Genomic DNA, 25,780 nt, shown 5'->3' with positions numbered 1-25,780 from the left:
TTTGAAACACACACGGCCCTGATGCCTTGCTCCCAGCCAAACGAGTGTGGATTTTGGAAAGCCCTCTAGCTCATCTTGCTGTCGCTGCACACAGGCCTGTGGCGGAACGGAAGGATAAGATTGACTTCTCCCTCCACCGCCATGTCCTCTGCGTGACCCTCTGCCTCTATAAGCTGGTGTGAGAGGTCAGAGGCTGTCATATCGTAGTCTTCCCGCGTGCTGTCCACACCTTTAGCCTGATGATGATGATGGGCGGACCAAAGAATTACACACCATGAGGTCAGCACAGTTTAGCGTATGTAGTGCTTGTTATAGACACACAGGGACCTGAATTACAGAAATTAATTAATTAAATTAAGAATTCAGCACCAATGAACTGTAATGTTTACCCCGCACACCGTTTTGTTTTTGCAGCTATAATCATGAAGAACAGGAATGTTTGTTCCGATAAAAGTATAGAAATAAAGACTTTGATGATAATAATAATATTAGATTTTATTTACACGGATTCCAGCTCCAACAGCTTTGTATACAAACAGGCAACTTAACAGGAAAAAAAAAATTAATACTTAAAATGTTTAAATAATTTAAATTGCATATTTGTGTGCTGTACACAGAAACCCAGTTTATCTAATATACCCTGCAGAAGCACAGAGCTGTGCTCCTCTGTAGCAAACACACCAGCCAACCAGCTGCTAACACAGAGGAGGAGTACAGTAAAGAACACCTGTGTACACCAAAGGTTCAGGTTGATATTGTGCATGACCTCAGATCACCAAGTTCTTCACTGCCTGTACTTGCTCATCTAATGGGCATGAACATGATGCACAGTAACAGAACAGGTCACTGTGTCTGTATGAACTCATTTGTTCACTTAAAATGCAGAGAGCAGCGTCTGTGTACAGCACCATAAAGGGCCATATTTACATTAATGCGTCTTTACGATATGCCCTCAGATGACCATTACTATTCGATACCTACAGACTCTAAATAATATGGACAATCAAACACTGTAAAATACAGGGTAGAACTAATAAATATAATAAAATGAAATTAAAAGAAATATGTGCAGTGTACATTTCAGACATATATCTGTTGTCTTTGAAATTTGAAGCATGTCTTAAACACACATTATTTTGCTGCTCTTAAAAACAATATTTCAGAGGAATCAAAAGACTCACTAAATGTGCAGAAATAGCCCATGGAGTAATAAAACCTCTGTTTATGCAGCTGTCCTGTGAAGTGCTGCTTTTCTCACACATAGATAAATATCCTTGTGCTAATAACATTACGCACATCAATTACAGTCAGCCAGCCCAAGTGGAATTTACCTAATCAGTGTTTTTATCCTCGTCACTTTCAAATCAATATCAGTACTGTTTCCCCCCTTTTTAAAGGATGCCAAATTTTCTTTTAAGTGTGCAGAAAGTTAGCAGCAATTATCAAGCTCGTTAAATGGCATCGCTGAACTGGGAATTGGATGAGTATCTACAATATTTCCCGCCTCACTTGTTGTCTTTGATCAAAGCTATTTTGTGACCGAGCTAACTTTATGTGGCAGTCAGAAGAGAGGAAGTGCTGTGAAGTGATTCAGGGGCTGAAGGCCCAGTGGCTCTGTGTAGCAGAAGGCGTCAGAAGGAGACCATGTTTATGAAATGGATAAAGTGTATTAGGTGCATGTTTTGCTGTTCTCAGTAGAGCAAGGACGCTAGAGAGAGTGTGTGAACGATAACAAAACAGCACACATAAAGTGTTTGTCGAGGCAGTGAACCGCTGAGTGCGTATGGCTCGACTGCTGGACTCCATGCGGCCCTGCGGCGCAGGCACAGGCGTTTTGACGTGGCCCCTAAAATGCCAGGCCGGTGCACTCCTGGCTTCATGTAGAGGAAGAATAAAACAAAATGGCCATGGCTGTTTAAAGTAGGTATTAGCAGACCTCAGGGGAAAACTGCAAAGGGAGAGTTCAGGTATGTACAAGCCCAGCACAGGCTGGTCAAGTGGACAGAAAAGGAGAATTTTCTTTTTTATTATAATGCGTCATTGACTTTTGAGAATTTGTCCCGGCACTTCAGTTAACTTAGTGCCTAAGGTAACTTTTATTCCCACTATGGTTTAGTTAACACCACATAATGTCCATTATACAAGGTTTTTTATTACATTGAAACAGCTCTTGTAATTGCCATAATAACTTTGGAATTACAGTTAATAAAGGGTGACATTATTAAAAAGGAGTTATTCAATTATTATGAGGAAAAGTTTATAATTTCTAAGATTAGATGATCCTGCATCATAATTCATTTCATGCATTTTCATTAATGACACACTTGCTCCGTGTATCAGTGTTTGAATTTGATCTTGTAATATCACAGGACTAATAAAAGTGTGTGGGAGTGTTCACATAATACATAATATTCAATTAGAAAAAAATCCATAATGACTATCAGTATTGTCCCCATTTTTGTCTAAGCGGGCTCAAGGTGTGAAAATCCTACTTCAGTCTTTTTCTCACTCTGTATGTATGCATGTATCAGTGGAATTTTTAAAGTTTGATGACCAAACGAAGGGATCATAGAGCTCAGTCTATATGATCTATAGATATCTATATAAACATATATCTATAGATATAGATATATGTATATATATGTGTGTGTGTGTGTATGTGTGTGTATATATCTACACATATATAGATATATATACACATATATCATATAGACTGACCTCTATGATATATGTATATATATATATATATATATATATGTGTGTGTATATATCATTTATCTTGAATGCGTTGTTATCATAATTTTTATTCTATCAACGATACTGTAGTTTGATGTGGATTTCTTTCCTTAGCTGCCCTAGTTTGATGCTGCCATACAAAAGCTGCCCTGACCCAGGACAATATGTTTGGCTGTGGAAGGGCTGCCAGAAGTAGTTGTTAGTTACAGTTAGGGCGCGTCCCTCTTTGGATAGGTTGTCCACTCTGAGGTCTGATATCGAATAGGTCCATAATTTCCAGCTTGTTCCCAGGAGAAGCTCTCGTTTGCTCTTTTCCCTCTGTGTCTCTTTTCTTCTTCTTCTTCTTCTGTCAGAATCCTGTGAGAAACAGCAAGGTGAGTTCATTTCAGCCATCAAACTGTCTTTATTCTTATTTTCTTGTTTAAATTAATTGATCCAGTAGACATAACATTTCTACAAATTTTGTTTCTTTAGTATATGTCTTTAAAATAATTTGAACCCCAGCTCATACCATGACTCGAGATTTCTTCTGATTTTACATTTTTGATTGACGATGTTTAATATGAATATAGTCAATCAAAGACAAACTGATAGGCGTTTGGCACATGTTGAAATCAATGCTCTGTTTTGCGCTTTGATATTAGAAAAATATAGCAGGGAACACTGCAAAACATTTCACTCAAAGGCAATTGAACTAACTTCAAATAAAAATAAACTAAACAAATGCGATAATTCATGCATTTACAAGAAATGAAGTGATTTTGAAATATGCCATGTTTTAAAATGTGCCGCCACAAAATATCTAATATTATCGAATATATTCCTTAAAGGAAAAAAGTATTGCCTTTGGTTAATAGATTTATAGACATCATGACAAATTGTATTCATTTTATCCAAATCAGGATCCGAATGGGTCGAAACATATAATTTAGTCAGAGGTCTATCTTTCAAAATTTGAACATGTGTCTATAGTTTGCTGGGGGTGATTTCTTTAGTAATTATTTAACAGCAAACTTTAGAAAGTCAATAAAACACACATATGAAGCAGTTGTCCACAGTACAATGTGTGTTTCTGCCCAGGGAGAAGAAAAATCAAGTTTTATCAGACTAAAATGCTTCTGTGAGAGTTGTGTTTGTGCTATGGTAATAATTATTCATAATTTGATTTATATTTCATACATATTCAATTTTTGCAAAAATCAAATCAGTGTCCTTGATTTTTTTTTCTTTTTTAATAATAAATTCCCTCGTACACCTTACAATAAAGCTAACATAAAGAAAAAAAAACGAGCTGTGTATTTTACAGGAACTAATTAAACCCAAATATTGCACATTTTTGCATCTATTTTTTCCATTACACACTCATCATAAATTTTTGTCTTTTATCCTTTTTTAAAAATTATATATAAGCACAGCACTTGCTCAGAAGACAATAAACAGGCAGTAGTTTATTGTCTTAATCAGCTTCGAAAACCAATAGCAAATTCAAAATTAATATATATTTCATGAAACAAACAAAATGTATTCATTTTGTAAAATATAGATGTTCTGTTTTCAAATATTCAGAGTGTATTCCGCTTTTGAATTTTCAATAAGTGCTCAGTTGTTATACCTACAAGTTTTGCATGTGAAGTCAAATTGTGGAAAAACTTTTACTTTCCGTGTAGAAACATGAACTTGACCTTTTGGAAAGCACTACAGGGAAAACTCACCAATATTCTTCTGTTTCTATTAAATCGATATTGATATATTTTATTTTAGGAGCGATAACTGCAAATGATCTGATCACAAGCAAATCATTTCAAAGGTGGTGAGAGCGAGTAATGTTATTATTGGCTTGCTGTTTTTGGACATGCAGGATTAAAGTGAGCTCATCACAACATTTTACTTTTACCTCTCAGCTGATAATGTTTGAATAGCATGGCAGAAAGAGTTTGTGAAGAAATTGCCCCTTTCTTGCCTTTCATCATATGATCATCTGGGACATCATCATCATCATATGATATATCTGGAACATCAATACTGCGCATGTCCTGTGTCCACCATTTTGTGATGAGAACTTTATTGCACATGCCCCCATTTTATGAACTTCGATAGAACACGTGCTTCAAAGTCGGAGGCCTTGAAAACAACTTATTTGAATCAATCGTGTTTAATTAGGAAGTTATTCTTACTGGAAATGTTGCTCTGATTATTTTGAGATACACAGATGATGCACAGCTTGCTAATGCAAGTCAAACAGCCTTCATTTTTACACAGGGGTGCAGGAGAGAATGACCACTGCAAGTACAGGGCAGTGATAATATCGTATCATTTATTTATGTTTGTCCAGACAAAAATTCTTTTTTTCAAGCTGTGCTGCACCTTGCCTGGATACTCTTTATCCCTCGTCTGTATGTGCATGTGTGTGTGTGTGTGTGTGTGTGTGTGTGTGTGTGTGTCAAACAGAGAGCAGAAAGTGGTGGTCACAGTCGGCTGCCTGAGGTGACTGCTGGGGTCAAAGGTCAGGTTGTGTTAATAAGACGTGATGTGCTGCCCTGGGACCTCAGTCCCATGAGGGATAACCCCCTAATCGGCATTAGTTAATGTGTTAGTAATCTTTACCTTCTTAAAGCAAACAGCAATGGAAAATTCAATGGGCCCGCTTGGCCTCCCGTGTAACGCTTTTGACCCAGGGGTCATGGCCTTTGTTCCCCGCTCGATGGGGAGTGCCCTCAGAGGTCTCGAGTGTAATAGAGAAGTTGTTTAGACACGTGCGGGGCTTAAGCAAGACCACCTCATAGACTCTGCTCCTGCTCATGGAGAGTATAAAGTAGTGTGGGGATACTTTTGTGGTTAGCTTTTACCCCCTTGAATAAGTCCATTAGAATATCTGTGTGTTTTTATATGCTACATATCGTATCTAGTATATGTTGATATAGTAGTGGTTGCTGACCAAGCACAGATCCACCCCTCTTCCACCCTCCCAACCTCCTAATACGTCCTTGATGTTTGCAAATGACTAAGTGCAAATATTGTTTGTCTTTGCGAATCCCCTGGCCACTGAAATGTTATATTCCTGCAGTTCTCCTCACTGTTTCCTGCAGCTCTAGAAAGAAAGCTGAAAGAGAAAACCAGCATATTTATGCAGTAATGTGTCCCCTGTCCCATTATCTGCACTGTCTGTAATACAGAGTGCTTGTCTTGACTGACAAATGTCACTTAAGGCACTTAAATATGTGTTTAGTGTTCTCCTGCCTGCAGCAGACCACAGCACATATTCTACATTAGGCCATGAGCTTCATCAGTGTGAGACTGAAGGTTTATTCAAGGCTCTGATATCCATATATAATATTGGGATAATAAATCTAGTTATTATTTTACAGATGCATTTGTAACATTTATATTGCTGTTCAATTTATATCATTTAACCTTTTTAAATGTATTTATTCCTCTCTGCAATATTCTTAATATGCTTTTTAGTGCTTTTTATGAGATACAAAACTTACAAAAATTTTAATATTATAAATTTCTAGAGTTATCCAATGCTTTTTACACAATGAACAAAAAGGATTTGCAGTTTAGAGAACAAGTATTTGTTTTTTTTCCTTTAATAGTCAAATGATGTCGAGCAGGATCCATAACATGGCGCCGTCTGCCATTTTGTTTCACATTGTATTATCAATAGGCCTGATTGACTGATTCTGTATCACACAGATGCAGCAGCCACGTACACCAGACAAAAAGCTGTTGCTTTTCTCTGCTTGTTTCAAGTATGTAAATCAAAGAGAAGCCACATTTCTGTGACACTGTTAACTCGAAAAAAACATTTGTATTTGATCATTTAGTCTGAAAATAAATTAAAGAAATAAAAACATTAGTAGTTGTAAAAAGAAGGAAAGATTGAAAAGGTTCAGAAACAACTTCTTTTTTTTTTCATCAGAAACAGATTTATTTATAGTCACTTTAAAAACTTTGTTTAGTTGCTAAAATACGATAAATTATGCCTTCAAAATTAAAATGTGATAAATAATTGGGAAACGCAACAGAGGAACAATGTACAGGAGCACAGTGGTAAGACTTGGCAGGCAACCTGAAACCAAAACTGTATCCTCAAATGAACTTTATGCCATGCGAAGTGCAGTGTGCACACTACGCATAAATACACAAAGTGTGCCTCTCTAAAGCAGCTACAGTTAATGCTTGTAGCTCCAACATTTTATGTTTTTGATTCAAGTTATTTCCACATAAGGTCTCCTCTACACATATACACATGACAGCTTTATACATTGAAGCCATAATGAAGTCATGTGTTTCTCAATTGGTTAAAACGCATGGCGAGATGTGACGTACAGCTGCACTCCTTCGAATAGGATTCTATAGCTCATGCCAATGCAGACACCTGAACCGAGCTCGTATCTCATTTAGGGAAAGAGAACAAATAAATTCCAGTCCAGCCTTTTTTCCCGCACTAACGTAGAGTAAATAATGCCAGAATTCCCCCCTCTTACTCTCTGCACATGGTCTGTGTTTAGCCACCTGTGTTTTTTTGAAACCTGTCGAGCAAAGAGGGGTACAGAGGGGAGAATAGTTTTTTGTGGAGAGTCCAGTCTCTGTGCTGCTGTAGTGAGGAAGAGAGCCGGCGAGGAACGGGGTGGTGGCCGTGCTATGAAAGCAGCCCTCACAAACTGTGCAGCCTGAAGCAGTAGCAGCCATGTTAGACAAATCTGCGTGAGCCTGAGCCCCACTAATAATGCAGTTGCCCTCCAAAACCAACAGAAAGTTTTCACAGAGTAAAAGTAAGAAAAGTTTAACCCCCACCTTTTTTTCTCTCATTGTGTCTGCTAGGCATGTAGTCCCCTCTTTAATGCTCAGCAGTTTACAAAGCAGAAATGCAATCAAAATAGTTCCTCAGTAACAGATACACTTTACATATCCCCTTCCTCCTTTTATTTCCTTATAGAGCTCCTGTAGTTCAAGGCCGAGGGGAAAAAGTTAAAGCCACGAGCTCTGCCTTTGCAGTTTTTAGAACCAGAGCCAAAAGAGGCAGGAAGTTGTTGTACAATAGCGTTACAGTAATCTGCCACAAATGGAAAAAGCCAAATGCTGATCGCCGAGTACAGAAGGTGGCAGAACAGAGGCAGAAAGAGGGAGGGAGGGACAGAAGGGAGAGAAAGAGAGCTAGCGTGTGTGAGAGAGACAGACGTTACAGCAAAGAATAATCAATACAATCTAAGATGGTGGAAACAGCCATGCTGTTTAGGTCTCCCCCCTCTAGTTCCCTCTCTGGCTTGCTTACACTTCGTGTAAATCGGTGCATGGATCCGGTTAGAACAAATTGTTTAGACGATTATATTTTCTTTCTTTCCTTTTTTTTTTTTTTTTAATTTTTTTTTTTTATCCCTCCTACTTTTTAAAAAACGGACAAATCAGCATCTCTGAGGAGGTTTCTCGAAATTTTCACTGAACTGTTGAATGTGCTTCACACGGCAAGTGGCAGCTGGTTTTCCTCGAGGAAAAGCAGCAAAGTCTCACCCAAAAATGCTTATCAGCCTTTTGACTTTGTGCCAAAATAGCTGCAAGGGTTCAGCTTCAGCATTCAGTTTGCTTTGTGACAGAGCCGGGGCAAAGAGGAGGGTCCTGGCCGTGCGTTCTTTGCCACATGTTACTGAAATAAACACTCTGCAAGCTTATCTTTTTCCTGTGTGTATGTGTATTTGTGTGTGTGTGTGTGTCTGTGTGTGTGTGTGTGTGTGTGTGTGTGTGCGCGCGCGCATGTGTATACGTGTGTGTGTGTGTGTGTGCGCGCGCGACTGGTCTATTCTGTGCATTCACGCTAGTCACTGTGGCATGCTAAAGAGTTAATGGACTCCGAGAGTGTGTGCTTCTTTCAGAGTGTGCTCCCAAGACTGTTGCAGCGACAAGAGAACCACTGCAGTAAGAGATAAGGTTAATAATTCAACCAGCTCTCAGAAGTGTTGCATATTTCAAGGATCCTTCAGCAGGGCAGTCCACTCACTCTGAATGATTGTGTTTTCTCTCCTTTTTCCTCGCTTTTCTTTTCACCAGTTAATATAGTAGCTGAGGTACTGTATAGTGTATCCCAGTATGGCGTGTGAGTGTGTGCACTGCGACTGCGCACTGCCGGAGGAGTGGATTTCTGTGTCATTCTTCCTCCTCCACCCCTCCCACGTTCAGTGCTTTCCACCCTCCCACTCTCCCTCTCTCTCTTTCTCTCTCTCTCTCTCTCTCTCTCTCTCTCTCTCTGTGTCTCCGTCTCCCACCCATCTTATGCTCCCTCCCTCCTTCTCCCCCGTCTCCAGTGCAAATACAGTTCCTTGCCGTGTTGGCCATGTGATGAAAAAGTGACTGGTTCGCGCGCTCCGCCGCACCTCCTATTTCATCATCAGCGGAGCTTTTCTCCCCTTCACTGTGCGCTCGCTGTCTCCTCTTCTCTTCCCCTCTCTCTCTCTCTCTCTCACTCACTCACTCTCTCTCTCTTCTTTTTCTCTCTCTGTTTCGGTTGCTCCCCTCTTTCTGCTCCAGCCACACGCAAGGGGGAGACTTAAGCTCTGCGAGGGAAAAAAAAAAAAGAAAAAGTCTGCTGCTATTTCTACAGTCAGGGCCTCCCCACAGCCCGCCCTTCCATAGACGGAGCTTTTTTTTCACTCACTACTAGCTGGATTTTAACCCTCTGCCTCCAACTAGCTGCACAGCAGCTCTGCAAAACCTGGCAACAAGTTGCTTTTTAGGGGCCTTTTCTCACTTTTGGCGCATTGATTTTTGCATCACTTTGGATTTTGGTGCTTTTTCTTCCGTTCTTTTGTATTTTATTTTCTAAAAATGTATCACGTCTTCATATTTTTTCTCTCTCCGCTGATGGGTTCTTGGTAGTATTTATTTGGTTTCTCGCTTTTTGGATGGGAATTCGTGAAGGTGGTGTTTCGCCATGTGATGGGCCTTGTTCCACCTGGAGTGCCGGGGCGCCATTTCTGACGGGTAACCTGCTTGTGGTGGGCTCGTGGTCTGGATGACCACTATGGATGACAAGCAGAGAATGTGACCGGTGTTTGAGCATGGTACACATCTGTGTTTGAGAGAAACGTCCTTCATTAGCGCCAGCGACTGGTGTGAAGTACCGCACCTCCTTCGTCTTTACTCTCTGTCTCTCCCTCTATTTCCTTCCCATGTCCTCTCTCTCTCTCTCTCTCTCTCTCTCTCTCTCTCTCTCTCTCTCTCTGTCCCTGCCTCTGAGTCTCTCACTCACCCTTGTTCTCTCTCTTTCACACCGACTCGCTCTCCTAACAGGGGAATGAGTGGTGTGCTGAGCCGGAGCTCTTTCTGGGACAGGTGCCAACTGCAAACAAAAGACATTAAAAGGCAATAAGAGAAAAAAAAATGTAGTATTTGTGAAATTTCAAATTGTTTGGGCGAACTGTCAGAAGTAGACCTGCATGTTGTGTCTCTACATGGCCACTTTGTGCGATTATTGCATGTTTATATGAAGTATTAAAATTGATGTAGTGACCTAGGGTGTTGTTATAGCAGGGGTTTGAATACTTTGCCACACTTATTCTAGTGAAGGCATTTCATTTGGGAGGAGGGAGGGAGTAATGTGGGAGAGCAGCATATAGACTGCTGAATTATTCATGTGCCCAGCCAAGGCTATGACTGGACTGGTTGTGCTATTTGCATGCATCAGACATGCTGTTTGTCTGTTTGCTAACATTCCTCATTCAGAGACTTGTTAACTAGTAGACGGGCTTAGCTGGAGCCTTGCAGACAGCCTCATGGCCTCCCATTGTTTCAGGCCTCGCCAGGCCTGGAGCCAGCCGGTGGCAGGCGAGCCGTGCAGCCCTGAGCCTGGGGCTCAGACTGTGGCTGGAAGAAGGAGTGAGCCTGGACCTGAGACTGAGGCTGGGGGGCTCAGGCTGGGGCTGGGGCTGGGGCACGGCTGTGAAGGGGACAGTCTGAGGGAAATAACTGGGTCTTGAAGGAACCTACCAAACGGGAGCTTATGGCTTTCTCCTCTTCTTGACAGAGATGTGGATGAAAGCGGGAAGAGCTGCCGAATTTCGTATCCCGACCAGACGTTTGCCATCTTTGCACTGAAATATTGGTGAGTAATATCTGTTTTAATATGTGTACGCTTGTGTGGTTTCGATGGAAGTTTATCCGTGTGTTTACATTTTAGGCTTTCAGTGTTTAACAAGCACCCTGTACAAATAAACATTTGATGCACTTGAGGTTCTTACACAAAGTTTCTTTTAACCCTGTTGTGCATTTACACATCTTAATACAAAACCCTACATGCTCATGTAGTTTAGGAACATATAGCACATATGAGAGCGACAGATCTATTCCTTTAACTTCAATAATGCTTTTCTATAACTTTTCCCACCTCTCCACAAAACCTAATTATAATTTAGTAATGCAAAAACAAAAGCCATTAATAGTGCTTTGATTGCTGCCAGGATAATCCTACTTCTTGCTAATCAGTGGATGAGTGGAAGGCCACGGTTGTGGAGGTATTTGAGTGTATATGAGTGATGCGGTCCGAGCTTAGCATGTACTGTATGAGGAGAAGTACGTTGTGTACTGATCATGTTGATCGGTTTAATGTTCTGAAAAGTTTAAGGAGACAGAATAGAGAATAAATATAAAAGCGTCCATCACTTTGTCGTTTGAAAGGTATTTGCCACCTACTTTTAATGTTGATCACATCATTTCCTGATTTTTTTTTTTCTTTTCTTTTTGTGTGTGTGTGTATCTTACATCCTTGAACACGGAATCTTGTAACACTTATTCTTTGCATAGTAACATTTTGTGGCAACTGTTGTCTGCAGAATCTCTTAAAATGCTTTTGTACTTCTATTGATGCATGAGCAAACCTGAACGAGCATTAATCCTCTGTGAGCAGTCATAAAGCAGTTCCACACCTACGATGTTGAAACGATGAATCTGACTTCAGATAAGTTACTTTCGTTAAAACATATTTTACGTTGGCTCATTCGGCTCTTTGTCAGGTACTTGGTCATTAACTTTACCAATTCAATGGAAAATACAGGTTGCATCAGTATATGAGCCGTTTATAAGGCAATTTACAATCCCGAGGGTGATTCATAACATTTTTTATTACATAGTAATAACTGTTTTCAAATATCTGTTTTTTTTTTTAAACCTGAAATTAGCAGTTGATTCATGGAAATCTTCCATCTTTGGCCTCTTTTGTGCTTTAGTTTTCTGAGGTGTGCTCAGACATTAGGCTGCTTATCAGGGTTTATATGAAAGGGGACTTTTTTTGAAGGGCACAACCGAGCTGATATTAGCTTTCAGGTGATTCAAGACTCAGGTTCAGCCTTCCCATACGCAGGTGATTATGGTCATCCATACGAATATAAGCTCTGCTTAACTAGCAGTGGACACATGGTTTTGGCTGGCAGAGTATCACACTTCTCCACCCCTAAGGCCTTATTGGCAGTGGATGGCAGTAGTCCAGGGAAAGGTTGCATGTTGAGAGGCAGATGGCAGGGTGGTGAGGGTTTGCAGTATTTTCTCTCTGTAAAAGTATACCTGACCAATCCAACAGCCTGGTACAGCCCACAATGAGGCATTCTGTGCAGTGGAGCAAACTTCAGCTTCACTGCAGCTACACAGCAAAGCCAATCATGGAACACAAACACACACACACACACACACACACAAACGCACGCAAATACAAGTACACAATCAAATGTACATATTCGTATGTATAATTAAATAATTTTCTTTGGCCTGGATGTCAGGTATTGAAACATTTTCACAGCAGGGAGCATATTTTTTTATATCCTTGTCTGTTTTTGCTCTTTCAGTGTGTGTACTTGGGCTTGATGAAATGGTGTGTTCAAAGTCTTTCTTCTGTTGAAGCCGCATGAGTGCCCTCTTAATACATTTTATCAGTCAGTATATTTCTTTTCTTTTTTTTTTTTTCTAAATTTTATATACAAAGGTACCAGTGTCTCATGGTTATACTGCAAAAACAGAGTTCAGGGAAACTGCAGGCCACAGCTAGAACACCAAGTTCCCAAACTTGAACTTGTGGCCTTGAACTTGAATGTGAATTTCTGGATTTTTAATGAAATTATACTTTATATCAAATTTCGTCTTAGAACATACCACTTATTGCTAAATACTACATGTTTTTGTAAACATGCTAAAAAATTCCAACTGACAACCCTTCAAATCCTTATAGGTATCAACCGAAAAATACAATGCTTATGCAGTTTTCACAGCAATTGTAAGTAATTATTATTGTATATAATTCAGGCTTTTAAAATATTAAAATTATTTTAATTAATGGGTTACCTTTGATGTCCTTTGTTTAATTTGTATTTGATTTTGACGAATTTCTCATATTTACATATTATGCACACAGATAGAAAGTACACAGATAGAAAAAGATTAAATGTTGCAAAATAATGTACTCCCTGATTTTTTTCTGTAGAGAATTAATTATTTAAGAATTTTAAAAGTTCTCTCATAAAGTTTCAAAGAGGGAAAAGTACTTTTTTCCTATAAGCATACATCTCTATTGAGGAAAATACACCAGGAAGTGTAAAAACAAAATAACTGTATATGATACAAAAAAATCCATATGTTTTTCCAATGTTGCTTTTGGTGTAGAGAATACAGTAATGGCTAACGAAAACACACCCTCAGTGTATTTTTACTGTGTGTGTGTGTGTGTGTGTGTGTGTGTGTGTATGTGGTAAGATTTTTGTAATTTGTTATTGATTTTTTTTAATAGTATTGAGTTCATTGCAAATTTTCACCGTATGTATTTATTTTAAATCTTCGATCGCAAAATCACAAATCTATCACGTGTCTCATTATTATTGTTTGACTTGTATCAATAAACTTTTTTTTACATTAATTTATTTATTTTGTCAAACTACAATTCTGAGCATGTAGTTTTTCCTAATATTTATCTAATCATGCCTTCAGACAAGTGTAGAAAAAGGCACAGGGCAATATTTACAGGAGTTATTTAATTTCGTGTGACCCCAATTGCTCCAGAATTGCATTATTTGTTATTCTCAATAACGTTATAAGCATAAAAAGTCTATTCATGCAGATAAGAAAAACAGAGCAACCTCTTCTCACAAACTGCCAGCCTGAGGCACTGCCAAGTATTAAGTATATTTAATATTAAAAATCTTATTTCACACAACATTAACACGTGGAATTAACAGATGGGAACAATACAATCAGGGGGTGGAATATTATTTTTTAGAAGTGTAATCTAAGTGGAGATGAAAGAGGTTCTTAATCTCTGGATAACTTTTTGAATAAGACGTTTCCTGTCAGAGACTTTTGTGGTGGTGTGTGTAGCAGTACTGTATAGACTACTGTATGTCTCTGGATCTGAGTGTTTCTGCCAGATACTTTTCAAGTGTTGAGTGTGTGGTTTAGGTCATGTGCCAGTGCTCAGTGTATTCTTACTAGTGCAACACACAGTGAAAATGAGTCATTCACCAGTACAACACAGCAGCAAGCCACCAATACACTGCTTCATTTGTTAAGTGGATAAATTGGTATTTAAGATTATGTGATTTTGTTTCATTTATGAGCTTGCTGTGATGTTGTGAATTCCATCCAATTTCCTCCTGGCTAATATGAAATCCAGATTGGAGTGGTGAATGGGGGCCAAGTGAGCACTCACTGTAAATATATTTTTCTGCCATAATAATGAAGCCTCTTTTATTTCTCCTGCTAAAATGGTTTCAGTGTGCTGTTTTAAGTACAATAAAAACTGAGAAACCCGGCGTAATGAAAGTTATATTGTATGTCTAAGCTCTCTGGAGGATTGTCAGGGTTAGGGATATGATTGACATACAGTACTGCCTGGGCTGCCTGCACTAAAAATGCATTTATGTGGTCCTGTTAGAGGATTTTGATGTCTTCACTGATTCACTGTCATTTTATTTTCTATATATATATTTATTTATTTATTTATTTATTTATTTATATATTTTCATTCATGTCAAAATAACACATGTTTCCTGATCACAGGACAATACAATACATAAATGACTACGCCAGAAATATATACATTTATTGTGGAAGTCTTTTGCTGTAAGCAGAAGCAGCCATATTTCCCAAGTCCTCATGTTTCAAGTCCAAGTAAACGGATACTCAGTAGATTTACTTGTAAAATGAAGGAAATGGAAAATAAAATCTGACACGATATCATACAGCTTGAAAATATATGTATGTAGGGTATCAATATGACGACTTTGCAGTTTAGGTACTGACGGAGTATAAGCAGTGGTGCAAAGTATCTAACACTATGCAGCAGGTTAGCTCGAGCAGGTCACTGCTTGTAGAAATGGAGCTGGATTGAAATCCCTCCTCAGCAGCCTAGCACGTCTAAATGTCACAGTGCATTCTGCAGAAACCAGCGAGACAATCGGTTGCATTTTACAGTGCTTGTGTCAATCATAGTAGCATCTGCCTCTGGGTTTTATTTAGCAGTTGTCAGTTTGTAGAAAAAGGTGTTTAAATCTCCTCGAGGTATATGACTGTCTCGTCAGATCGGGTCTGTGTGTAAGAGGTGGTAGTAGGCTCTCTGTTGCCCTCCTGCACTGTGAATGTGGGATAGCACATGAGTGGATCTACAGTGGCCACTACAGGCTGTGGAGCACTCATACAGGATCAGCAGTACAGTACAGTAGGAAGTAGGCAAGGCCTGAGAAGAGAGGAGAGAGGCTGAACAAAGAGGCCACGACCCCAATCAGCATACACATGCATATACATGCATTTTTGGGGTTGGTGTTGTTTGTGCATGTGGTAAAATTATTGCACAAAAGCAAAATGTTCAAGGCTCAATAAGACAAATAATTACAGGCACATATGCTGATGCACTTACATGCATAATCACACATATCTAAATGCACAGCAAAGTCTGTAAACCTGCTTTTCCTCACTTCTCTCGCCATACATGGAAGCCATTAGTGCATTACCCCACTGACTACTGAGGATTGGGGGGCCATTTTATTCTCCCTGTGTTAATCAGGATGTCAGCTGGGAGTGTCACATGTAATTTAAACACAAAACCACAGCAACTCCACAGAGGCAGTGAGCACAGTCATAATGACATAATATTGGACGGGGTAAGAGTTTCAGGGGTGACAGATGATGTAGATTTTCCTCCCCCGTACCTCCCCCTCTTTTCCTGTAGATGTTAACATGGTGCTTTACATCATGGGCCCTTCGGCTGAGGTCAAGGTGTTTTTTTTTTTTTTTTTTCCTCAAGTTTATTTGCCCAAGAACAATTTTCTTATACATTTCCTGTACAATGCAAGTCTTACTGAGCATGTTAACAACTTTCTCAAGGGAATTATTTAGACATTCAACAGGCAGATTTCTTTCATCCAACCAGATTAATATTTAGAATATTTATTCAAATATAACTACATGTTTTCTTTACCTCTGACCAGGCGATGTTCAGGGTGTCAGTATGTGTTTCAGAGAGTCTTTAGTCTGTGGTCTGCAGCATCACATGTGAGCACACGTCGTCAGGACAGATACTTGTTTTATGTACCTGCCAGGCAAAGCGATATTCCAGATAACATTGAGCTGCGCCCACTCGACTTTTCTTTTCCAACGCTCATATATTTCCTCAGCTTTTGGCCTCTGCTGTCGCCAAGGCAATTTAGTCGGAGAAAAACTGCGGAATCAGCAAAATTGTTCCACTTGGAGGTAAAGTTGGAAGTGTTGAAAGGCCTCGCCTGCAACTCTCTGACTATCAAAATACTGTAAATCCCTTCCCTCACCTCACCTCCACTTCATCGCTTTCTTGCCGTTCATCAGCCCTGAGCTGAATGATGTCGGCTACATGTAGTGATGAAAGTAAATACCCTGGCTCGAGCTGTCTTTGTGTGATTCATTTTGGTACAGGAAAACGAATATTGAATATAGTATCTGCTTTGATATGTCATTACCTACATTTTCTTTTACTGATTTGACTGCAATTTTCCACTGATTTCTGTAGTACTGATTTCTGGTGTGTGATTCAGCACTCCAGTAATGTCTATATAGTCAGGTTTCGTTGCTTACACTGCTACACTGCAGCCTACCTAACAGGCATACTGCTGAACTTCCGTTTCAATTGTCAGAGGGAAATATTTTAGATAGATAAGTTCAAGTTAAAATTTAAGTTGGATAAGTTTTCATATATATACAGTATATATAGTGTTTTCTTACAGTACTTACAGCCTTTCATGTGGTATATACTCCTGTAGACTATCCCTTCTGCACGTACTCACCCAGGCTCCAGGCTTTATGAGTCATCAACATGCATATACACACAAACAACACTCACACACAGAGTGCAGTGAGTGCACCGCTCGGACATGAATCTCGCTCCACGGGCTGGAGGAGTTGGGTTACTCATGAGCCCATAAACATGTGCTGGCGGCGGTCCAAGGCACTGCACTGTAATTACAAACATTAGAAACAATATATAAAAGACCCTTCCCTGGCAAGGCTGTGTCCCGCGCTGTAATTAGCGTCCTTGTACAGAATTATCACCCTTCAACAGCCGCCGCCGCGCCGAGTGGAGGCCTTTAATTGGCAGTGTCCTCCTTGGTCTGCTAGAGGACGACGGTCGCGTCTCTCTTTATCTCTGTCACCCTCTTTATTTTCCTGCAATCTGAGATTTGACTAATCATGACTAACTACCTCTGCTGTCCTTTGTCCCATTTCACCTCCAAACAATGGTCCTCACATCGCACACATACATACACACATACATACATAAATACGGACTGGAAGACACGGGCACATGTGGAAAGCTGCCTCGTACATTGACTCTGCGCAGTCCGTACATGCCCTCATGTGTGAATGTGAACATACTGTGCCCGCATGTGCAGAAAATCACTTATTATGCTCACAAGTACACGCATATGCACCACTTCACCCACGCACATGACACTGTAGGCTTTCAGTAACACAGCATGCCAAAATGTGTGCACGTATGCAGCGAGTGGGTGCTACTGGGCAAGGCCAAGACCACGGCGGAGCTTGTGTGTTGGTGTTGGGTGAGCATGCGGCAGTGAGAGTTGGCCGGTGTACAGGCCAGCAGAGAGGGTGCGGTGTGTTACATGTTCCACTAATGAGTTTCCTTGGCCAGGCAAGACCGTGGGGCGAGCTTATTAGTAAACAGGCTACAGAGAGGAGACCCTACAGCCCTCTGCTGCTGCTGCTGCTGCTGCTGCTGTTGCTGTTGCTGCTGGCTCTCCAACTGATCACTCTCACTGTTTCTGCTTCTCTCTGTTGTTTTCTCTTTCTCTCTGTTTCTATCGCTGTAAATTGTCTCTCCCTTGGACGCTACAATTCTCACTCTCTCTTTCTCTCTCTCTCTCTCCGTGTCTCTCTCTCTCTCTCTCCCGCTTGTAGGCAGTAAGATGGGTTTTGACTCCAGCCACAGGCACAACCAATTTGGCCAACAAGTGAAATCACGGACAGACAGACTGGCGATCGCAGCAGCATTGTAAGTACCATAATGTATTGTAAATTGAATATGTTGTTATTTAATGATGTATTGTAATGCCACTGTGTTGTCTTGCATTTCATTTAATGAGATGAAGTTTGTAATTAGATGCTGCATAAGTTTCCTTTGTTTTATGCATGGCATGTATCTGCTCTGTCTACATCTATTTTCATTCTCTCTCTCAGACCTATTATAATGCAAGCCTGCATTAGATTAAATCATAATGGCTGAATATTGTGCCTTTATCCCATTTGAAAGGCCAAGTGGTCCCAATGGCTTGTTAGTGCAGTAGATAAAAAAAACAAAAAACAAAAAACAAACATAATCTTTAGTGCACGTGCACAGAAAACACACGGGGTGCAATCTTAATTGTCCACTAGGCATAGGAAGTCTTGACTCTCTCTGTGCCAGGGCCTGGATCTGTTAGAAAATGGCTTCCACTCTCTGCCTTCCAGCTCTCAGCTCCCCGCCGCCATTTTGTGAATCACTGCCAAAGTAGTCAGGTAGCAGTCTGAGAAGGACAGAGTGAAGTAGGGGAGAAAAAGTGGGTGCAACCGGATGCTGGTTGAAGCAGCAAATTAAAATAGACAGGGAGGAGCAAGAAGAATTGGAGAAAAGAGGTGCTCCGGTGTACAATGATAGAATATTTAATATGTCTTTTCCTTATGGAGAGGTTTTTAATTGTTGCCGACTGACTGCATACAAACAATCAGCCTCCCCTCTGGATCCTTCCCAGCTCCTCTTCTCAAAGAGCTGACCTTGGGTGGACGCCATAAACGGTTCTTTTCCAGTGGGGGCAAATGTGCTGGCAGGGCCCACAGCTGCATGACCCCCTTCCACCCACCCTCCACCCTCCATCCAGTCCTCCCTCTTTCCTCCACATCACCCAGACCCCAGCAGACCGGCCCCATAGTAACACAACCTGCCTGCTTACAGTACTCTAGAGCCAGGGTAAAGCTTTAACCTCTGCTTATGTACCTGTCTCCACCCTAACCACAGCGCACTGCTAGCCGTAGCTTCAAACCTGACTGCGCCTGTATCACATGCACTCAGTAACCCCAGGCCCCACCCTACAAAACTCCAGCAGCGGTAGCTAGCTGCCCGCGGCTCTGGAACTCTGTATGCGCCAGGCGTATGATTACATGTGCAGATGTTATTAAAATCCTCCTCTCATCTGACCCTAAGACCACTGATACTATATCAAGCTTTCAGTAGGCGTCTGCTGCTGCTTTTCCCCTGACCAGCCCATTGCTAAACTTACCTGACAAAGTCACACAAAATCATCCAGCGTTTTTAGAATGGGGAGCGAGGGGTTGTTTTCGCCAGTTGTGGTTTCTGTCATTTGACTCTACTGTTCCATCGAAATGAAATCATTTACTTAATATATCAGATGTAGCCGAGTTTGGAGCTTAGTGAGATCTATTTCAATTTAACAAATATTCATCTGTTGTACATCGATTTTTTTCCCTCCACATTCACAATTAATGGAATTAGCCTCTAAATGTTGAAAACAGTTCAAATGTTGTTCATTCTCTCACATATGAAGTAGTTTTACTTGCTTACTGTCACTCATGGTAGCACCTGAATTATTAACAAAGACACCGATTGCTTGGGTGTCTTGTGTTTGCAACTCAGCTGGTAAACTGACCAGTGTGCCAACCTCTTACAACATTTGGTGCCTTCTTTTTAAAGAATTGTAGAAGACATCAACATATATTTACGTAACAAACGCACATAAAAGTTGACCTAAAACGTAGTGACAGCTTACTCAGAGAAATGGCACAAGTGTATATATGGGTACTATATCTGTTTATGGCCTGAAGTGATGTTGTAAAGAACCCCTCGCTGTATCAGTGTGTATCTGCTGGCATGTAACTGATTTAGACTCTGGGTGCAAAATATAGCAGAGGTCCCTCCAGCAGTAAAACCTGGCCTATTTAGGCCTGTCACAGACAAGCTCTCATTGAGACAGACAGACAGTCAATGGCTTTGCTTACAGTTCAGAATGCACTCTGTTCCCTTTGGCTCTCCACTCCTTAATCTGGCCATGTGTTTGCATATGGGACAGAGTGGCCTCCATATTGTGTTTGTGGAATGAATTATGAATGCTATTGCATGACCGTGGCCTGTTTCTAGGACATATCTCTGCAACATCTACCAAGAGACTAAAGCATGAATACATTTATCCGCCATAGACCCCTTGGAAATGATACTGTGAAGCTGGCCTGCCTGCGTTTGTTTATGGTTATATAGAGCAGATGGCCGTGCAACATGGTCATATATCACACACTGGCTGCCTCGCTGGCACTGCCACACACACAAATGCTTATAGGCAGAAATGTAGGACTATTTGAAGGTGATTCAAATCCACAGAAATGTATTCATTATTCTTCTGTCACTCACAGAGGGAGAAGTATTAAATATCTTTATCAGCGTCCATTACTGTATATTCCACTTCATGCTGGCAGCAGTCCTGGAACTATAGGCACTGGTGCTAATAACTGCTGCCAAACCAAGCTTTTCAATGCTAACTGTGGTTAGCTGTGCTGTATTTACAGCCGTAGCTTTCAGCTGTAACTGCTAACCACTGTAGTGAGTCTGACTACAGCCAGCTGTAGCCTGGGGGCAACAAGCTCTTCAAGGTTACAAACTGTACAGATCCCTGTCTGCTTACTCTGGCCCTCTGTCTGTCAGCTGAAGTTCATATCCAGGGAGAAAGGTATTTGTCCCACCCTCTAAATATAGCTGGTGACAGATGCAGCTCGATGGGGCACTGCCCAAGCTGAAAGGGGCCCTGCAGGCAGGCCAGAGCAGAGCTGGGCATGCAGACGTGTGAGGACTATAGACTTCCCCTAATAGACAGGGGCCCTACAGGTCACCAGCAGCCACATGGCAATGCACGTTTCACCAGCTCCCATTAGCATGGCGGAGCAAAGACTATGCCTGTGAATACCTTAGAAAACAATAGATAATATTTGGTTTCTATGCGATGAATATTGAAATACTGCATTGTAGGAACATATTTTTGCCTGTGGTTATAGTATGGAAAGCCATTAAAGCAAAGATCTCCTGATATAAAAATGTAATGGCGAAGAAAAAAACAAAAATCCATGTTTTAACTTCTTATGATTGAGGTAAGTGTCCTTGGTTTAATCATCAGCTATGAATGTAGTCTTTTCAGCCTATAGGCTTGAGTACCATGAGCGTTAATGAGTATCATGATGGAAACTGTTAAAAGGCATCGTGGTTTAGGCGTCATGATATTTATTGCAATTGTAATAGACACCTGCGAACCCTTCATAAACAAGTCATTTCCATGTAGACCTTTCTGCAGGCCTGCGCCCTGCTGTGCATCCTGCAGCCTCACCATGTCTGTGTGCACGCACATGCATGCGAGTGTGTGTATGTTTCTCTATGTACATGTGACTATATACTGTGTGTGAGAGATGAGAAGCAGCTGGCAAGGTTGGGCTGAGTGGTCTGGGCGACCCCCGCTGCGTGCCCTGTCATTACAATGATTGGGGTCGTTTTTTACCTCTAAGGATGGGGCCGGGGGGCCGCACTGGGATCAGCTAACTTTGCCTTATCCAGCCCTCTTCACCTGGCATGTTTATGGTTCTGCTGGGGGATGGGGTGGGTCACTGGGTCCGGTTCATCTCACAGCCTGACAGGCAGACACACATATTATGCACATAGGCGTGAGTACATGCATACTCCATCACACATGTATACACATGTTGATCTGCACACACAAACACCACACACACACATGCACACATACACAAGTGCATACATTATGCATGCATTAATGCAAACATGTAGCCCCATGTGCACACATAGGCACATACATCAAACACCTTCGTACGCACCCATAAATTGCCTTTTCTCTCACTCTCCTAAGACACACTCACACAAGCTCAATATCTGCCTCATGCAGAGGTGACGGGGAGGTCAGCCTGTCTGACTTTGAGCAGAATCCCCCTGTGGCTTGCCCCAGCCATCCCCCCTGGCATGTGTAACAGGACCTGCCCATGCAGCCTCTCCTCTTCCCCCGCTCCTGTCCTCCCCCTCCTCCCCCTGCCTCCCCCTAGCCCTGGTATAAATAGATGGGTCATGCCTGCTGTGCTACCCTGAGGGGGCTGTGGGGGGGCACAGAAGCCATGCTTCCCTTTATAAATGCTCCACCGTGTCTATCTGGATTCCTCCTGTCTGCGCCCAGACACCACTTCACTTGTAGCAGGGCTCACATGTAGTTGGACAAAAGAAAAATGCATGCACACAATCACATGCATATACCTATACCTATACCACATCCCTGATATAAAGGAAGCCATATAGCACATATACTGGGTATACTTGCAAAAATCAACCATAAGCACTTACATAATCTTGTGGAGCCAAAAGGCATCCACACAGGCTCGGCTATGAGGCAATGGGTAAATCTGAGGGAGAGTCAGAAGAAGAGTGCCTTTTCCTGAAAGTTAAGTGCTTAACTAAAGATCAAGGGTGAGCTACAGTGAACAGACACTGGAGATCATTTGAATTTTTACCTAAATTAGTGCCAATCCAAAACCTGTTTTTTGGTATAAATACCCACAAACCCCCTAAAACGCAAAGCTCAAGTGGCTCAAAAATCTCCTTAATGAAATTGTCTAAATATGGCAAAATTATGACATAATGTCTGATTTTAGAATAAGTAAAAGACCATGAATCTCACTAGAAATGTGATGCCAACTTTCTGCACTTGATATTTTTGCAATACTCCATGCTACAGACACATCTCTGTCCACCTGAATGTATTGAGGTTTGATACAAAGCCTTGTTTTTGCGAGGACTTTTTCACAAAAGATCCTGATCTATCCAGGTACAACCTGGACCCCATAGACTAAACTAATGATTCAATGGTAATGTTTTTTAATCACAGCGTCAGAGATGAGTAGAAATATTTGCATTGGGAATATGGGGATGCATATTGTGTAAATGTCCAGCTTCTTTTTCCGAATCACCCGCCGTACTGACTGACCACAGACCGCCAGAACCCCAAAGATCAGGTTACAAGGTTACAGTACTCCACTCCATCTGACTATCACTGCAGTGAAAGTCAGCTTTGGTATTGATTGATAGGCACTGTAGCACTTAGACTGAAGTGTGATTGAATTAAGGTGGCTTTTTAAGCAGTGCGTGTCTTTGCTGCAAACGACGTGTGAAAATGTGATGAGGTAAATGAATATCACGTTTTACCTTATTCCCTCCAAAGGGTATTTTTCCATGTTTGTGTGTCATTGTGTGTGTGTGTGTGTGTGTGTGTGTGTGTGTGTGTGTGTGTGTGTGTGTGTGTGTGTGTGTGTGTGTGTGTGTGTGTGTGTGTGTGTGTGTGTGAATTTGAAACTGTGTCCTTGTGTGTGTGTATGTATTTGTTTATGTGTTTGTGTGTGCATGCCCCACAGTGCGGATATGTGTTTGTGTGACATTATGAGACGCTGAAGTGTAGTAAGCACGACTTTGCACCCCGGCTCCTCTCAACAGCTAATGGAGGTGGAGGGCTAAAGCAGCGTATCAGTTACAGACGCTGTGCTTTCAAGTGAAGGAGTGCTTGCTGAGTTTGCACACTTTTAAGAAGGCTGAATTTTTTAGGTGGACAAGCTCTTAGTAAAGGAGGTGTTTTTAGATTGAATTACATAACTGTGTAAAGAGCCCTAAACAAGTGTGCACAAGGGTACATGCCTGTGTGTGTGTGTGTGTGTGGGTGTGTGTGTGTGTGTGTGTGGGTGTGTGTGTGTGTGTGCGCGCGTGCATGCTTGCGTTGCATATTGGTCCTCTGCAGTACGTGTGTGTGGGTGCGAGTGTGAATATTTCCCTGTCACTGGATGATAGCAACTGGCTGCACTTGAAAGCAATAGCTTTCCTGGACATCCTCTCTGTTGGTCAGGACCCCATAGCCATCTACTATATTAGATTGAAGTATGTCCAGTCAGCAGACTGAGAGGACAGTGTGCCTTGACCTTACCTTATGAAGTCTGGGCCCACACTATTAAGCTTTTTGCAGGTCTGCACAATGAGAATAGACTGTGACATGAACACTGATATGCACTCCGCAGAGCTGACAGTTTCCCATATGTAGTTACTGTTTAAGCATGTAAATCAAAACATATTAAAAATTGCTCGATTTGAATATGACGGAAGTTTCTCTAATGTGCAACATCATTTGAATGTCCTGCAAAACAGTAATCTAATGCTTCGAGCACCTTTCAAGAAAGATATGTAAATAGTAAATTTGTTTCGGTCTGTTTGATTTTAATTTAATACAATTAGCTCGAAATGAATTCTATTCTAAGTAAATACACTCCCTGTACAGTATCCTCTATGTGGCTCTTTTTCTTTCTGTCATTATCCTGTGCATGTGTAAACGTATGTGTGTGTGTGTGTGCATACTGTAGGTTGCCATACTGTATCCTTCCTTCTCTCTGTCTCTGTATGCAAAGTGTCTGTGTGCTCCTCTGTGTGTCTCTTACCCTGTAAGGGTGTGTGTCTGCGCATACTTAAAATGCACTCATCCAGTGCTACGGTGTAAGTAAAGCAGTGCTGAATAATGCAGAGAGCCTCAGAGTCACTACTGAGCAGAAACAATTGGGCCCCGCAGCTCAAGACATACCTTTTTGTATTGTGCCGTGCTGTATTTGTGCCTTCACACGTAGAATAATATTACTGTAGAGGTGTGTGCTGACAAAGATTAACCTGATGTCACTTTGTGTCAGCATCTTGTGACAGCTAAACATGTGGGATGGTGTGGCTTTCTCACAGAACAAACAGAACACCTGCACTCACACATAAATCATCTTCTTGTTTAATGTGGGCAAAACAACAAACGTTTCTCAGCTATAAGCCTTGATCAGCATAGTGCACACTGATCATGGCCTATAGTCGGGCAAACAGCACGTTCACCGGCATTCTGTTTGTTCTGTTTAGATAGGAACGACCATGCACCTGATAGATTGCTGGAGTATTTGGATTTGTGCACGCTGCTACTGTCTAATATTTCTCACAGAACACACAAGTATGAGTCATACAGAATTTCATACAAGCATGCTGTAAACACACATAACCACATACTCAAATTGCAAGTAAACAATATGCTTTCACCTGAGAACCCAAAACACTCTCGTACTGACTGTCAGCCGCTGGGGTGTTTGCAATTCATCTCACAGAAGTCAAATGTAGAAGTCACAGTGCTGAAGTATTTCTACATTTCCTTTGGTGCAGAAGTAACAGATTTTCCCTCTCGGGGATTTTCAGATGGAGGCTACCTGACATGCTGCTGAAACCGTGATGGAGGCAGGAGGCGATCGGCCAGTGTGTCCCTCCCCCCCGCTCTCTCTCTCTCTCTCGCCCCCCCCCCTCTCCTTCGCTGCGTGTTACAGAGCAGGTGAGAAACATTAACAGAGGCAGCAGCAGCTGTGGCCCTCTGCTCCGCACATGTGGGCCAGGATATGAGCTATAGCTCGAGCTCGCCCACTCTCAACACTGGTCACTGAT

The 25,780-nt window shown here is 41.4% G+C and overlaps 1 long non-coding RNA gene across 2 annotated transcripts in view; it reads left to right on the top strand.

The window, feature by feature from the left end:
• Positions 1 to 25,780, top strand: part of LOC111229817 — a 41,450-nt gene that overhangs the window by 13,835 nt on the left and 1,835 nt on the right. Inside the window, exons 3-5 of one of the 2 annotated variants that reach the window (XR_002665419.1) lie at positions 10,757 to 10,834; positions 18,154 to 18,247; positions 25,541 to 25,604. This is a non-coding gene — a long non-coding RNA (uncharacterized LOC111229817). Of the gene's footprint in view, positions 1 to 10,756; positions 10,835 to 18,153; positions 18,248 to 25,540; positions 25,605 to 25,780 lie in introns of those variants that run through there. The other variant, XR_002665420.1, reaches the window with a different exon arrangement.

Source organism: Seriola dumerili, unplaced genomic scaffold (genome assembly GCF_002260705.1).
Source record: "Seriola dumerili isolate Sdu_G_001 unplaced genomic scaffold, Sdu_1.0 BDQW01000242.1, whole genome shotgun sequence".
Classification (NCBI taxonomy): Eukaryota; Metazoa; Chordata; class Actinopteri; order Carangiformes; family Carangidae; genus Seriola; species Seriola dumerili.
The sequence above is the reverse complement of the archived record's forward strand: the minus strand, read 5'-3'. Positions and strand labels throughout refer to the sequence as shown.